This window comes from Galeopterus variegatus, unplaced genomic scaffold (genome assembly GCF_000696425.1).
Source record: "Galeopterus variegatus unplaced genomic scaffold, G_variegatus-3.0.2 Scaffold1577, whole genome shotgun sequence".
In the NCBI taxonomy this organism is placed as follows: domain Eukaryota; kingdom Metazoa; phylum Chordata; class Mammalia; order Dermoptera; family Cynocephalidae; genus Galeopterus; species Galeopterus variegatus.
Genome location: NW_007727688.1, coordinates 42,609 through 56,976, shown reverse-complemented (window position 1 = coordinate 56,976; position 14,368 = coordinate 42,609).

Genomic DNA, 14,368 nt, shown 5'->3' with positions numbered 1-14,368 from the left:
GGGGAGAAAGCCATGAAAACAACCACACCAATAAATGTACAATTTTTGTTGTGATAAATGCTATAAGGGAATAGTAAATGGTGCTATGAGATAGCATGAAGAGAAATTAGGCAGAAAGTTCAGCAATGTGACCAGTAAGTTTAGATCTAAGGGAGAAGAAGGTGCTAATTAGGAGAAGAGGAAAGATAAAATCAGAAATTTCTCCCATGAAATCAACTGCCTACTCTAACTCTCTAATAGACAGCTTATGCCTAACATGTACAAAACTGGCTCTGTATACTCCTCTCCTCCCACAGTTTTATTTTCAGTAAATCATAACTCAGTTTTTCCAGTTGCTCAGGCCATAAACTTGGAGTCATCTTGGCCTCCTTTCTTTCTCTCATGCTCCATGTCTAATCCATCAGCAAGTCTTGTCAGTGCTACCTTCTCTACATGTCCAGAAAACAGTTACTTCTCACCACCCTACCACTATCACCAGCTTCAAGTTGTCATCATTTGTTTGTCTCAATTATTGCAATATCCTTCTATCCTGTCCCCCTGCTTTTTCTCTGAACTCCACCATCAATTTTTTCACAGTCACCAGAGTGCTCTTTTAAGTTGTGAGTCATTTAATGTCACTCCCCTGCTTACGAGCCCCCCAGGAGTTTCTACCTCACTGAAAGCTGAGGTCCAAGTCCTTACAAGGGCTGTCAGGGCCCTATGTGAACGGTTCCTGTCACTTCTGGGCCCTCCTTGCTGCTACTCTCCTGGCCTTATTCACTCAGCCTAACCGCATGGCCTCCTTGCTGCTCCTGGAACACACCAACATGCATCTGCCTTTAGTTTTTCTCTTCCGTCTGCATGGACCCCCTTCCTCCCTGTAGCAGCATGTCTGGCTCACTTATTTTTTTCAGGTTTCTACCTGAATGTCATCTGCATACCAATAAGGACTTTCTAGACCTCTGTATTCAAATAGCACCTCCAGAACTTTCTCTCCCCCTCACCCTGTTTTTACTTTTTCTTTCTATAGCCCTTCCGACCTTTAACATAGTCCATATTGTACTTCAACACAATAAAGGCTATATATATATGACAAATCCAGAGCTAATGTCATACTGAATGGGGGAAAGTTGAAACCTTTTCTCTACACTATTTTTTCTCATGGTACCATTCCTTTATACCTTTGATTTGCATAGCTTTCTTTCTTATACCAAATGTGGTATATTCATACCCAGGATTAGCTTTCTGGACATAAATCCTATGAAGTCTCACAGGGCCACCATGCTTAAAACTGCTTACTTGGTTTGGTGATTTGTTGCCTTCTTGAAATTCTAAATAGTTTCTTAACAACAGGCATCTCATTTTTATTTTGTCCTGGGTCCTGCAAATTGTGTAGCTGATCTCGTTCATACCTAATCTAGTAATTCTCCACCCAGAGTGTTCAATGGAATCACTGGAGGAACTTTAAAAAATACAGATACCCAAGCCCTACCTGAGAACAAATTAAATCAGAAAATCAGACTCTGGAAATGAGGCCCTGGCAAGGTTTTTTTTTTTTTTTTTTTTAATTCTACCATGTAGCCAGNACGTAATGACCTGGAAAATATCTGACATATTATTTTCTGAAAACACCATATTTCAGACTAATATGTACATCATGTTTCTATTTTTAATAAATGTATATATGTATATAAAAATCTTGGTAACAAGTTTACTTTTGAAGATAAAAGAAATTTCACTTCTTAACTGAGACTTCTTAATTGAGATATATATATGTTTAAAGGCACACTGTTGGCATTTTTTTTTTTTTTTAAAAGATGACCGGTAAGGGGATCTTAACCCTTGACTTGGTGTTGTCAACACCACACTCACCCAGTGAGTGAACCGGCCATCCCTATGTGGGATCCGAACCCGGGGCCTTGGTGTTATTAGCACCGCACTCTAACGAGTGAGCCACGGGCCGGCCCCGGCAATTTTAACTTATTTTTATTTTTCAATATTTTTCAAGTAATAAACTTTTATGGAAGATTGGCAATTGACCTTCCTTTTGGTTTTTGTAGTTCAGCCAGTCAATAACTCATTGTAACCACCCTTGAAGAAATCCATGAGAGATTTTTAAGGAACTTCCCATCTAAGTCTTCCAAGTCAAGCAGCATAAAATACAAATGAAAAACCTTACTTACAAAATAAGCTCAAATTGTTTTTTGTAAAAAAAAAAAAAACAAAAAAAACCTAGAATGAAAGAAATAAAATATCTGCAAGTAACTCACTTTTCAGTAGAGAATCAATGCTTCTAATTTCAAGAAATTCAAAGCTGCTGTGGACTAATTACCATGCATTGAATTCCTCCAAATGTGGATCTGTTACATGTTTGTGTGTACCTCTTTAGGCATAAAACAGAGAAATTCAGGGAGACAGGGGATGCTGCTATAAGCTGTTTTCCTCCTGCCTTCTACAAACAATAATTCGGGTGTGATAAGGATTTGCAAAACAAACACCAGGCTGCAGAGGGCTTTGTGTTTTGAAGCCATAAGCATGAAAATCCATTTAAGGATCTATCTTTCTGCCTGCTAAGATAAACAGGTTCTAAGTACTCTATATAAATCTCCAAACCATGAAAAAAAATAAACCCAAACTTTTTTCATTATTTGGCCCCAATTAAAGTTCAAAGTGGGGGATTTATAATCCCCATCTAAACAGGGCATCTGCAATTTGTAGCCTGACATAAATAACCAGCTTTAATGCTGTAAAAGGACAAGAAGGGTCAACTCCATATATTTGTATAAAAGGGAAAATGATACCAACATTCAGCACTCCATCAAGACATTTCTTACTAGAAGGCCCAGAAGACATTTGGCATTTGCCTCCCCAGCATCCATTCGCTCTGTGTAGCATCACCTGTATTTCCTCACTGAGAATTACTTGACCCCCATGGTGTGTGGTATTGAAAAAAAATCCCATTGACCTTTTTCAATGACAGAAGAAAACGGATCTTCCCGATCCCTGCCCCAGTGTGGCCAGGGGTGAGAGTGTCACCTAGTTTCTGCCCTGTGAGCAAGTGAGGTACACTGCAGGTTATTAAGCTCCTATCTCTCAGCTCCAAATTCGCCTTTTCTACTCAGCTTTTAATGCAGGAACTGAGGCCCTGTAGACTTAATTTCTCCATGGCCAGGTGGCTCCCCTGATTTGTTCTGCAAACAGGGACACTGGAAGGCAGGAGGAAGAGAAAAGCAACTTGCTGCTCCCCATTTGCTAGTTTTCTTTTGGCATCACCCAGCTACTGCCCAGCACCCTGACAGCTGCAGTTCATTCCAGCAGCAACCGGTTCCTTTCCAGCTTCTTTCCACAGTCCTAGAGTCATCCTCATCTAATTCCCTCAGAGGTACCAGCCAGGCAGTACCTCTCCTCAGGGGCCTGAGCCCCAACCTTGTGAGGGTCCTCTTCCCCCTCCTGGGATACCAGCAGAGGCTGGCCAGTGCCCTCTGCTGAAAGGTCCGGGACTTGGCTCCTTTGTGCCTCTGCTCCAAGCTTCTGGATTCTGAAAACACCAGCCTGTCTTTGTTTCTCAGCCTTGGCATGGTAGCCTCTTCCTGCTGGTAACTATATCTGTGTTGCCTCCATGTTTATTTTCACTGTTGGAATCCTCTGGCTTCTGTTTAACCAATTCCCTACATTAAAGTCTCTCTTAAAATAACTGGCACGGTTTTGTTTTCCTTACTAGCCCCTGACTGCTTCAGGCTCTCTCACCCACGATGTCGACCCCTGCATAAATGAGTAAGGAGGAGAGGCATGGGTTGGAGGTTTTCATTATAACCTGGACATGGCTGTGGAGGTGGTCTTGACTAGGTGTTTCTCGTGACAGAACCCTTGCCATTCTTCCCAAGCCCCCTACCACTTATTCCCCCTTATCTGCATGCCTGATTCTCCAGCCTTCTTTGGAATCTGTAGGCCTCCCAAAAACCATCCCCAAATTCCTTTTGCTTAGTTTAGTTAAAATCAGTTTCTGTTGCTTGTGGATAAGAACAACAAACTGATACTAAGGCACCAAGCAGAAAAGTTTGAGGAAACATTTTCATTTACTTCATCTTTTAATCTGCGAGTATTCATGAAGCAGTGCAGTTGGGACAAAAAAAATAACCCCAGGTGCCCTGCGTACTTTATTTTCAACTGTTAACAAGCTACAAAACTGTATCACTTATTTCTGATATCCTCCTAATGACAGCACACACACACGCACACATGTGCACACACGCGTGCACCTGCTGTCCTCAGTCCCAGTATCATCAACCTTATATTGAAACGAGCATCTAGGAATCATTTGCTCACAGATCATTGAGTTTGTTCCCCTCATTTGTCAGGTCCAGAGAGGAGATGAGAGGGGTCAGAGGTCACACAGCAAGGAGTGAGATACCCTCTATTCCTCTGCCTCCTTACTCAACCTGGCATCTCTGTCTCAGAAAAGGAAACCTTCCTGAGATTCAAAGGAGTACGGAGCATGGGTGGTGAATGGAAGAGTATACAAGCCTGGTCATTACAGAAGGTATTGACCCTCAGACAAGTCCATTCCCAACTGTGAGAGGCAGAAGGAAAGGAAAGCAGGAAACCAGCAAATAGCTTTTCCGAGAGGGGCATGCAGTGGGGAGGGGAGATACAGGTTCAATTCCCAGCTCTTCCACTTATTTATTTTGCCACAAAGAGCCTGTTTTATTTTCTGTAAGATAAAGATTAAAAAGAAATGTCCATCCCACTTCACAAAGTTATTTTAACCATCAAATATACTCGTTCCACAAATATGTGGGCTAAGAGCTATTTTAGCAGCTGGCACACAGCAGTGAGCAAGACAAAAACTCCTCGCCGTCTCAGAGCTCACGTCTTAGTGGAGGGAGGCAGACAGTACACAGAAATACTTATAAATAAATGTGACATTTCAAAGCGTGTGAAATGTGATGAGAAATAAAATGGGTAAGTTGGTAAAGAGTGACTAAGCTCCTTCGGGCAGGAGGTCAGGGAAGGCCTTTTTGAGGAGGCCACATCTGAGCTGATTCATGAGGGGATGAAAAAGAGAAGATCTAGAGGGAGAACATTCTGGAAAGAGGGAAGAGTGAGTGTGAAGGCCTATAAATGGAGCAAGTTCAGTGTTTTGAGGAACAGGAAGGAGGGCCAGTGTGCGTGTGATGGGGACAGTGGTGTCTGGTTAACCTTCCAGAAAAGAAACTTTTTACAACTGGTCATGTATTTGAACATACTTTAAGTATTGTACTAAATCATTCAATTCTCATCAGCTTACTTTATCATTTCAGCCTTTTGTTAAATATTTTTTTGTTAATTTTCAAGGATCAATGACTTTCCAACACTTTAAATTTTCTGTACTCTTCCTCACTCTTTGCCAAATAGATGCACACAAGTTTCATATAAAGGGGCTCTGTAATATTTTTCTGTTTGATGGAAATAATCACACCAATTATGTCTTGTGGGCCAGGGAAGCAGTGTACTCTACAATGGGTCAGCAGTTGAGTTTGGGAATCAGGTCTTGGTTTAAATCCTGGATCTCCCACACAGTAGCAATATTAACCTGGGCAAGTCAACTAGCTTCTGTAAGCCTTCATTTTTTCATCTATATAATAGACTTAAGGATACCTAACTTCAAGACTCAGGTCAGATGCTGCTTCTACAGGATGTCATCCTAGATGTCCAAGCTGAGTTAAGGTGCCCCATCATTTTATACCTAACCACTTCCCACATCATATTGAAATTTCCTGACTCCATGTCCATCCTCATATTCTACTACCAGCTTCTTGACAGCAAGTAATGTGCTTCACACATCTTTGAACCCCAAGCACAGAGCCCAATATCTTGCACATAATAGATTCCCAATGTGCTTGACAAATTCAACTATGAATTATTTTTGACCAGACACCAGCCACCGATGAATGCTCTCTTATTTGGACATCCCAGTAGCTGTATGGAGACAGCTGCCCTTGCTAAGCCTCAGTGAAAAGGAGAAGAAAGAAAACTTCACCATTCTAGGAAAGGGATGGCTTTAATCTGTTGTTTATAGCTCACAGGATGCATATAATTGCGCTACTTTCTGATTTGTAGACATTAGCTGTTAGTGTAACCCCCCCCAAAATAATCCTGTGATTGTTCCAGTGTTTGTTTACTTTATCGTTGAAGGAGAAAACAGAACCCTTTAAAAGAGGAAATCGGGAAAAAAAAAAGAATTCATCCAATCCCCAAACAATGTTGGAAATCTCAGTTTTCAGAGTCAGCCAGAAAGCAATTAAATGTCATTAGTATTTTAGCTTTTTCTGAAATGAGATGTCTAAGTACTCTGTCAAGTATCCATTTGCTGAGCACAACTAAAATAGTCCCCAGTATAATGGAGAAGACAGTGTCTCTTGAGAGGGATCTCATTTTAAGTCTAAGGATTCATGTGAGAATCCTGGGTCCAAACTACCACATGACTGTACATGCAGATGACAGTCCCAGAGAAATCTGGGAGGACAGATGCCCTCTGGAGTTTTGCACTGTGGTCCTCCTCCCCTTGGTCTATTCCCTCCTCCTCCCTCTATTTTAAAGTTGAGCCCAGTAATCTCAAAACTGCATCAGGTGTGACAACCCATGCTTCTCTTAGAGAAATGTGGTCTTGATATTTTCACCCAAACATCATCAAAATTGGCCAAAAGGCAGGAGATGTAAATCTCTACTTATTTATCAGAAACAGTGTGTATCTTAGCTCTGAAAATGCTTTCTTCTCCAGAAGCCATCATCCCCAAAGTGGAACAGTCAGACTGATGTCATGCTGTTTTCTGTGAAGATGTTATGCTCTCTCGTATTCTCCTTTGCAGAAGGGAAAATGCAAAAATATATTCTCATTTCTTCTCACCTGAGCCTGAAAGCAGCTTCTGCAGTAATTGAACTGAGGTGACCAAATGTGGTTCACAAATTGATTCTGCCTATCAGTTAAATAAACGGATTGATACCAACTCAGGACAAAGACACTATGTTCTTTATACCCCAAAAAACAAATCTGTCCTTGTTGTTAATGTCAGAGATTTAGAAAAGAAATAGCAAAGAAAAGAGGAAAAAGGGCAAGAAGTCAAGAAGCAAATACAGAGCATATTACCAGGGAAAGCTCTATTTGATATTCTGCAGCAGCCCCAAAGCCCAGTTATAAAAAATAGGACAAATCCTCCCTTTTCTACCATCGTCCCCTATTCTGAGAATCCCACCCTTCTATTAACCTCTTTTCACACTTTTTGGGCAATCTTAAATAAACCAACCCTAGATGTGATGCTCCAGTGTCAGGGATTAACTCACTATGTTAGAGAGATGTGTCATCTCCTAATGTAAACTATCAGGATTTTCTTTATTTGTTCATTTTTCATTCTTAAGCTAGATGCCAAAGGCCTATCAATCGGAACAGGGAAATCCTTTAAAAAAGTAAAATAAAATAAATAGCTTTAACTGGTCTGTTAGTGATCATTAGTGTGGAACCAGGTTCCCCTTGTAGTTTACTCATTTCCACCTGCTCTCAGAAACCCCATGCCTGCTTTCCTGGAGCAATCATAAAACCTGTTGAATTGCAGGTACTGAATTAGAAATGGACTTGAAGAAAATTCTCTAGCTCTTTGTGCACCCTCTGCCTCTTTTTTAAAGCCCTCCTTTGCCTATTTGAGACTCAGAGCTTTCATATGGTATCCCTTCACTTGCCTATTCAATGCTGATCTCTCCGATTCCTGAATCTTACTAGCCATAGCCCTTAATCACATAGTGTGCTGCATTTTTCTGTGGCCCACCTAAGCTGTCAGCTTCTTGGGGTTAGTAGCTTATATCTCATATAGCATCTACTACTGTGCTAGCAAAATTATAGCTGCTCAAAAAATACTTCCCCAGAGATCCTCCTTTAGCTGTGTCTCCCCGTTCCGCACCACCGCACAATAATTCAGGTTAGTTCATCCAGCCTCAAACCTGTGGCCTCTGGGCTGCTTTGAAGACTTGCCTGAGATTGGAAGACTCAGAGTTTTAAGAAAAAAGAATTAGTTGCCAGCACTGTAGAATCAGGAGACTTCCTATCACACTTCTGATTTTTGGCTTCTCTTTAGGAATCAGATGACTTGTCAATCTTGGTCCTCACTCTTGTAGAGCAGCAACTCGCTGGAGTTGCCCCTTTATGTGGGGCATGGTCTCTACACCCCATGACCCTAGGTTCCAATCAGCTTTATTTATTTATTTCCTGCCTGATTCAAAAGGTACATGAATTTAACCAATGTCTGCTTTACAAGAAATTCAGATTATTCTTCCCAGAAATCTATCACCTTTAAAATCAGCATTAGCTATTTTGTCCCAAATCAAATCCACTGAACCAGACCTATTTTTTTGTCCCCTCTCCCCCCCCACCCCCACATTCCAGCTGCTGGCTTCACTGTCCTAGTTACCCAAGATCAAAGCCTGATTCCCTCTTGCCACATGCCACCCTTCACTACATGCTGTCCATTCCATCCCAGAAACATTCTCAAAATCCATCTTCTCCATGCTATTTCTACTGCCCTGATTTCTCAACTTCTGTGATTCTTATCTGGATCTTCCAAGCTGCCTTTCATCCTTCAGTCTCACCTTTTCAAATTTATCCTTCATGTTCCATCAAGTGGCACAGCTCTGCTTCTGTCACTCTTCTGTTCAAGAACTCCAAAACCTCCCTGTTGCCGTCGAACTCAAGTCTGAACTTCACAGCTCCATCATTTGCTCCCAGTTGAACTTGATGGCCATAGCAGCTCTGTGTCTTCCAGGGATGCCTCCATCCCAGCAGACTAGCCTCTAGTCTTCAAAACAGCCCCACACTAGTGCACCCGATGCTGAGAGTTCTCAGGTGTACAAGCCTTTCCGTGGGAATTAGGATAATGCGTTGCTCCTCCTGAATGGATGGACCATTTAAAGAAGACCTGGAGAAAGTAACTCAAACACGTGACTTTTTATCATGGTAGGATTCCAGCCACTGTGACTTGAGATGGGGAAGCTACTTTCCAAGGGAATAGAGCCTTCTCGAAACTTCTTGAGTCACCCCAAGCAGATACCAATTTTGCCTGAGCAAAACAAGCTTTTTGTGAGCCTCAATATCAATCATTTCTCTGATTTTGGGGTCCTTTGGGACTCAATTTGAAGATTTCCAGTGGCATAGAAAAATTATAGTTTATTTCTCAGTTTCAGAAAACAGAATAAGAGCTAATGTGCCTTTTAGGAATCATACTAGTTATACCCTGATTGATATGTATTTTGTTCAGTTTTTAACAAGGTTTGATTTTCAATAGCCAAATTGTTAAGCACATTTTTGGTTCTTACAACTGGCTGAAGAAAATGGTGTTTTCAGAACTCCTTTCCCTTGCTCAGCTTTCTATTTCTGTTAATGGGCTTAAAACTAATTAGAGTAAATTAATTCCTCAGAATAATAACAATTGCCAGGGAGTGACACACTAACAATTTATTCTTAGAGACGCGAGCTTCCTGGGGGTTGGGAAGCAATTACAACTTCTTAATGATCTACGGATGGAAAGGAGACTAGATCTGTATCAAGTATTTTTTTTTCAGAAACCTGTAATGAATTTAAGGGGGAAATTATACATCTCAATAAAAAGTGATTACCCTCTCAGAACTGTTCATACCCAGTGGTCTCAAGTGCTTCTTTAAGCTAGCTTTACAGATTCGGGACAGTGAGAAAGCACTGCAGGAAACCGTGATGAGCAGTGTCCATTATTTATTCATGGCCACTTCTCTTTCACATTTACCATTTGCAAAGTACTTTGATATCATCAGCATATGGGGCTCCTGGAGAAATGTCTGACTAACCTACTTGAAAGGACCAAAGTGGGGAAGGCTGAGTCACCCCACCCGGATGAGGGAAGCTTCATTAGTCCATTTTCTATCACATATAACAGAATACCTGAAACGGGGTAGTTTATAAGAAGATGAAATTTATTTCTTACAGTTTTAGGGACTGGAAAGTCCAAAGTCCCAGGGACACATCTGGTGAGGGCTTTCTTCTTGGTGCGAACTCTCTGCAGAATCTCAAGGTTGTACAGGGTATTATATGACCAGGAAGAAGAGCACTTGTTAAAACGCTCATTAGCTGTTCTTATAAAACCACCAGCCTACACCCATGATAGCCCATTAAACTATTAACCTATTACCCTATGAATGAATTAATCCACTCATGAAAGCATAGTCTTCACAATCCAATCACCTCTTAAAGGCTCCACCTTTCTATACTGCCACATTGGGAATCAAGCTTCCGTGTGAGATTTGGAGGGGACAGACATTCAGACCAGAGCAGAAGCCAATCTTAAATTTTACCCCTAGTTGTTCTTTGACCCAGTTTAAATGATGTACAGTTGGGCTGGACTCCCTGAAGCCCAAATATCTTGGAACATTAGCATCCAAGGCCAAGAATTCTCAATGGTCCTATGGCTGAAGAAGCTGTCATGTGAATCTCACCTCCAATATCTCTCTTGAATATATTTGTTTCTGTCCATCTGCACAGCTAGGGACTCACTACCAGTCACGTCATCTCTTACCATCCCACATTACTCAGTATGATCAGCTTCATACTAATCTCAGATTCCCATCTCACTCCTCTCTTATCTAGTCTCCACATCACGAACTGAGTGATTTTTTTTTTTGGTATTTTTGCTTTTTTCTACAACATAGTTCATCACCATTGTCCTCACTGAAATTATGTTATCATAACTACAGTATCAGTCAGGTCTTAATTGCAAGCAAGAGAAACTATTGCTACTTTAAGCAGAAAATAATGTGCTACTGGATACTGGATGGTTTCCATAATCCCTAGGAAGTCCAGAGAACCACATCTTAAGATACACAGCCAAGAATGCCTTCTTCTCAGGAGTGGTCTGACAAAAACACACAGCCTCCACTGCCAAACATGGACTCTGCAGTTTGCACCATTCACACCTCTGGGCAGGGCTTTGGATGTTGCTGCTGGAACCAATGCCTCTGCTAACTCTAAGAATCACATGCAGCAGCTGTTGTTAGCACCACTCTTTCCAGAAAGTCTTCATGATTAGTACTTTATTGCATGAGACGTTTCAGACTCAAAGTCTATGTCAAATGCATCCAATGTCCATGTACTTGCTTTATGGAGAACTGGCACTGTCAGCCTCTAAAATGGGCTCTTACTCATAAGGTGGTAAATTACCCAACAAAGGAAAGAGATTTAGATGTTGGGTGGCCAAATATAATGACTAATGTCCAGTTTAATGCCATTTATGTAGCACCCTCCATGGGCCAAAGACTTCATGTGCATTATCTTCACAAAGTAAGTACCATATCAGCAAAATAGATATTTCTTGACCATTTATAGAATCCTAAACTTTCAGGATCAAAAGAGAACACAAATGATAAAAGCCAAATTGGGAATTTGTTGGCTCATGTCATTAAAATATGAGTTCCATGACAGCAAGACTTATTTGTCTCAGACAAAGGTGAATTCCTAATGCCTTTAGTGGTGCCTGGAACAGATCAGGAATTCAATGAAACATCCAGCATGAGAGCCAGCAGGCTGGATCCAGATACTCAAAAGATGTCATTGAAGCTCAGCATGGCCCTATCTCTCTGCTCTGCACCATGTTTTGTATCCTGACAGACTACATACCCAAAGGCAAAAAATCTTCTCTTTTCCATCATCTTCCACCATATATGCCATAATTGAGTCTCATTGCCTTGGCCCAAGTTACATGCCTATCTGTGAACAAATCACTGAGGCCAAGGTGATGCAATGATTGATTGGCCAAGCCTGGATCATATAACCACTCCTGGACTTTTAGGAAAAGCAAACTGAATTATGTTGACTAAAATAAAGGAGAGACGATTCCAAAAGTGAAGTTTAGGGCTCTGCAAAATTAATAAAAGCTGAAGGAATGACACTGGGCAGGCAAAATCAACAAATGCCCGCTCTGTAGAGCACAGTTCTATATTGGTATAGCATTTTTAGCTTTTCAAAGTGGTTATTCCCTCCTTTTAGCCCTCAAAGATGCCCTCAGCACAACATAGACTTAGGTTTATAGATCAAGAAACTGAAAACCAGAGAGGGCAAGTGACTCTCCTAGGTTCAGATAGTCAGACAATAGAGTGCCAGGATTTAAAGCTGGAACTCCCACTTCTGTCCAGTGTCTTTTCTCCTGGGCCCTGGAAATCTAAGAAAGTATGAGAGCGTGCGGAATAATTAGCCCTCTCAAGAGCAGAACATTTTTAAACAGGAACCTGTATTCAGGTAGCATTTCCGTTATGAGATGTTTTATTTTCCTTAAAATAATCTGTGTAATTAATTTAGACCAACTTATTAACTAAAGCAATTTCTTACTGCCTTCACCATTTGTGGCCATGGTGCTGATTACTGCCTTTCATATCCTATTTAGGAGAGGATGTTGTATGTACTATCATGCCCTCTGTGTAATAAATTTGACATTTCAGATGGCAACAAATGGCTCGTGAGTCCTCCTGTATTATGTTGACAAGCTAAGTATCTGGTGCTTCCTTTGATTAAAATGAGAAAATCAGCAAGAGGAACAGGTAGAGATGGCATGTGAGGATCAGAAATCCCATTTTTTGACATGTAAAGTTTGAGATTTCTGTGAGACAATTAATTTGACATGTCAAGTAGGTAGTCGGTTGTATAGGGCTGAAGCCAGAGGAAGGGATATCTGCCTTCATTGAGTTTTCAGTGCTGGATGGGGTTGGAAGATCTTTTATAATAATCAAAATCCATCAATGTTAGGGCGTTAAGTGGTGATAATTCACATGACTTAATGAGGATATATGAGTGATGGCTTCTGCTGCTGCTTTTTTCTCTTCATTACATGAAAGATACTGGAAACATTGAGAAATTGATTATGATTCTCAAGCAGCTTCTTTAGTATCAGTTTTAATGAAATCATTTTTTTTTGGGGGGGGGGGAAGGTGTGGGCTCTGGAGTCAGGCAGCCTGGGTGTGAATCCTAACTGTGTGACCTTAGGCCACCCTTCTGAATCTCAGTTATCTCACCGGTATATTGGGGATCATAATACTTAATGTCATATGGTTGCTGGAAAAATTAAATATAGATAAAGTGTGTTAAGTGCCATGGCACCTTACACATAGTAAGAGGTAAATAAATATTCTTCGTTGTCAGTCACTAATTCTGGCTATTGATCTCAATTTCTTAGAGTACTGTATCTGAAAGAATCCTCAGTTACAAGAGACAGAAAACCAACTCAAACTCACTTATACAGAAGGGAATATACTGAACCATGTAACTGGAAATGGTAAGAACATGTAGGTCAGACTGCCCAGAAGCTCAGGTGACATCATCAGGACACTTTCTCTGGATCTCTTTGCTGTGCTGCCTTCTGAGTTGCCTTTATTCTCAGGCTGACCCCTGCTATTCAGTAACAGTATGGTCACCAGCAGTTCCAAAATGCTATTGGTTCTGCAAGCCCCAGGGGAAGGAGAACGTCTCTTTGTCATTAGTTCCAATCAAAGTGCTGAGGCTGAGGATCATTGTCGGAGACCTTGAACCAAACAATGTGGCCATGGAGAAAACGAAAGGAGGATTTCCAGCCCCTTGTGAGTGAACTCGGAATGGAGGAGGGGTGGATCCCAAATGAAAATCAAAATGCAGTTAACAAGGAAATGAGACATGATTTCTGATGCTAAAAAGATGACAGTTCCTATGTTTAAGGAACAGCCAACCGTAAGAATCAGCTAACACATAAACAGATGATTAAAGGACGAGTTGGTACATGCACAGAGGATTAGGAACACTCTGAAGAAGATGCAGCCAACTTAACTAAAGGGAATGGGAAAATGTCAGAAAATAATTTTTCCACCGGGACAGTATAATTGGAGTTTAGAATAATTAAAGTGCAGAGGATTAGGAACACTCTGAAGAAGATGCAGCCAACTTAACTAAAGGGAATGGAAAAATGTCAGAAAATAATTTTTCCACCGGGACAGTATAATTGGAGTTTAGAATAATTAAAGTAGCTATCTATTTCTTAGCTTTCCTACTTTTGGGTATTCCTTCCCCCTGAAGATGCTGTATTTACAAATTCATTGACAATTGGGAACTGAAATATTTACTGTGCTTAGCAGTGGGTAGTGACTTCTTCCTATTGGCCTGGAAATATGTTGGTACATCTACCCACATTTGATTTTCCTCCCTCCCTTTATGTGCTATATCAGGCAACTTGAAGTCACTTTTGATACTTCTCTCTCCCTCACCTACTATATCCACTCAATTACCAAGTCCTGCCAATGTTATTTCCTAGTTATCTGTCATATGCAGATGCTTCTCTCCATCTCCACAGCTGCCTCCAGTCCAAGCCAACATCATCTCTCA